This window comes from Neolamprologus brichardi, chromosome 11 (assembly GCF_056152115.1).
Source record: "Neolamprologus brichardi isolate AB-2024 chromosome 11, ASM5615211v1, whole genome shotgun sequence".
NCBI classification, from domain to species: Eukaryota; Metazoa; Chordata; class Actinopteri; order Cichliformes; family Cichlidae; genus Neolamprologus; species Neolamprologus brichardi.
In genome coordinates, this window is record NC_142114.1 from 343,809 (window position 1) to 347,187 (window position 3,379).

Consider the following 3,379-nt stretch of genomic DNA (forward strand, 5'->3'; position numbering starts at 1 on the left):
CCACAACAAACCTGAAACTCAAACAGTCTGAAACAAAAGGCCCAAGAACAGTTCATAAACATTTCAGGAGCCGTCCCCAAGCCCAGGTGAGCAAAAGAACAAAAGCACCACTCAGGAGGTCGACCCGGAGGGTGACGGCACAAAAGCCCACTTTTCATTTGTTCAGGGGGTCGACCTGGGGGGTGATGGCACCAAAGCACATAACAGAGCAGGTCTGGTGGCCGACCATGTGGAAGTCAACAGCGGCGATGCGGAGGCAGCTCAGGTGGCCCGACCGTGCGGACGGCAATGGCGGCGATGCGGAGGCAGCTCAGGCGGCCGACCATGCGGACGGCAATGGCGGCGATGCGGAGGCAGCTCAGGCGGCCGACCGTGCGGACGGCAAAGAAGTCCAGCTCATGGCCCAGAAAACGGCATGTGACTGTACAGTCGTGGACGTGGCTTGGCAGGACCAGGCGAAGGCGAAGCAGAAGCTGGCAGCCGCAGGGGTTGACACAGCAGGTGACGGCTGAACAGACTTCCCCGGACCGTCAGCAGACATGAGGATGTGCTGGCTGGGTTCTCCCAAACCCCCAGCTGACGGGACTTGAGGCTGGACGGGCTCCTCGGGCCCTCCAGCTGACGGGACTTGAGGCTGGATGGGCTCCTGCAGGGTGCTGGGTAGGCACACCCGGGCATCCAGCAGCAAACGCAGGATGAACAGTTATGGAGACCCCTGGCTTGACCGGGAGCAGAGCTGCCACATGGGCAGGGAGCAGAGCTGCTAACTGCAGTAAAGGCTGAGGAAAAACAGGCTGTTGAGGCATAATCCCACAGACAGAGAGAGCAGGTGAAAAACAGTCCAAACGAAAAACAAGAATTACCACCTGACCCACAAAAACAAGACTTAGACCATTAGGGTGAGGCTCCTGGACAAACATTAAATACTCGGGTATGGATCTAACTAATGGCATGTTAATAGCATGACTGTGATATGTTCAATTCAATTCAATTTCTTTATTGTCCCACAAGGGGAAATTATTTTAGCAGCAGGATAAAAATAAACAGAAAAATAAAATAATAATAACAATAATAATGATAGAAAGTTCAAGGACAATTATTTGCCATTAAGGAGACAAGACGCAGTAGGGATAAAAGAGACCTGGAGTCTTTTAGTCCTCCTCAGAGGTACTCTAAAACGGTGGCCGGAAGGCAACAACTCAAACTCACTGTGAAGTGGATGGTTCACACAATTAATAATAGAATGAACCTTTCTAAGCACATTTCTATTGTAAATGGCCAAAAGTCCATCTTGCCAGCGCCCTGAAATTTTGCTAGCAGTTTTTACCAGAAGTCCCAACCGATTCTTATTCTTCACCGTCAGGTTACCAAACCAGGCAGCGATACAAAAAAGACATCACAGATTCGATAAAACTTCTATAAAACAAGGACAACATCTCAGATGAGACATTAAAAGATCTCATTTTCCTTAAAAAGAACAGTCTTTGTTGAACTTTTTTAGTAGTGGCATAAGCATGAGATTCAAAACACAGTTTATGTCAAGTACCACACCTAGATATTTATAACTCTCAACTATCCCAATATCGGCAGTTTTAATGATAGTGGGTGATGAGCTATAAGAGGACTTCCTAAAATCAATAATCATGTCTTTAGTTTTTGACACATTAAGTCAGGGGTGTCCAAACCTTTTTCACTGAGAGCCACATACATAAAAATATATGTAGCGCCTCTACTCAGGACCAGTACACTCTCACTTCAAATAGAGACCCTAGACATCTTACTAGGTTCAGAAGGAGGTTTTGTTTTGGAGACCCACAAAAGGAGTTGGCTTGGAAGTGAATAACTGGGACCTTTATTGCCTCAGTACCATTTATATACATATGCAACACAATAACCCAAATTGCACACTAATAGTGCATTTTAAAAGTGAATACATATAAAACAAAACAATAAAGACATTTAAATGGAAGATTTATACTGAACTGTATCAGAGCTCTTTGGAATGAATGAAACAGATTAAAGTGTTCCCGTTGTGAAGTTTGAATTGTCCAGTCTGAATTGTCCTTTAAAGTCGTTGAAAGCCCAAACAGGTGTACTGTAGGGGAATTGTCAGTGTACAAACCCTCTTATCCGGGTAGGAAAAGTAGTGCATAGGGCTTATCTGAAATCCAGGGTTGCTTGAATCAGTTTCTCAGACAAATCCCACAATCCGATCGCATGGCTGGCCACACCATTTCACGATCATCCAGGATCTCATTTGGGCTGTTCTCGCCGTCAGTGGTTCTCCAGAATTCTTCTAGTAGTTAAAAAAACCCCAATCTACACAAACAGTGCAGAACAATCAATTTCTTTCCCATTTTGTGTTCTTAACATGAGCTCATTAACTTCTTTTTTAAATGTATTAATCACAAATGGCATTCCCTTTAACTTTACCAAGTTACAAGAGTTACAGTAACTTGTTTGTACCAGTATTAACAATTTTATCAAAATATCACAACAAAGAACATCAGCAGCTTAAACAGTAATGTAAACAGTCATAGCAATGAAAATGACATTCATCCTTAAGGCTTACAAACAAATGTAACTTAATTCAGTGCAAATACTATTAAACTTGAAATATGCTCATATCTATTAAGATATAACCATTCTAATGTAAACAGAGCTAGTGCTTCTACTTGAATACCTCCCCGATCGGACTATGGCTTCGGTGGGGTGGCTAACAGCTATTAGCAGCTAGCATCGCATCTAGCATCGGCATCGTTTAGCTCAAAGCATTCAACACTTATAACACACTGTAAAGAACAACAGGAGAAGTAAAACAACACGCCAGATTCTCATAGCTCCCGATTGGTTTTTGTTCAAAGGTTTCTGAGCTGAATCGGCTAGTAAAATACATTATCTAACTTAACAGGTAGCTAACAAAAGCACGTGACTCACCGGGATTTCCAGACACAAATAACTTGACAGACGTTACTCTCTATGTGGTCAGAGTTCGGGGCCTAATAAAAGAGTACCTTATTAGCATTTATACATAAAACAATCTGGTCTCATTAACCGGGTTGCAGTATTGCATACCAAGATACTTTTTCCACGCGCTCCGACACGTACTTGACCGCCATCAGAGGGAAGATCTCACAGGAAGAGACAGGTAATATTTCCTGCGCACTAGACGCAAGGTTGTCAAAACACAAGACTGCATCACAGCACCCCCTTGTGACAATAACAGGCTATAGCCTTAGATTACAAAAAGGGATTTTGCAGCCCTGTATTTCACATGGGTTACACATAGGAGGGGCTGGGCCACTTAATAGAAATTAGGTATATATAACCTTAACTTTAGTGTTAGAAAGTTAGAAAAAAGTTAGAAAAATCACTTAAA

At 43.4% G+C, this 3,379-nt stretch overlaps 1 long non-coding RNA gene across 1 annotated transcript; it reads right to left on the reverse strand.

Moving 5' to 3' along the window:
- Nucleotides 1–627: 627 nt before the first annotated feature.
- On the reverse strand, nt 628–3,142 carry LOC148100423 (uncharacterized). The gene is made up of 3 exons (XR_015719732.1): nt 3,076–3,142; nt 2,938–2,999; nt 628–2,319 (listed from the first exon to the last, which is right to left on the reverse strand). It is a non-coding gene; the product is annotated as an uncharacterized LOC148100423 (long non-coding RNA).
- Between the last annotated feature and the right edge of the window lie 237 nt (nt 3,143–3,379).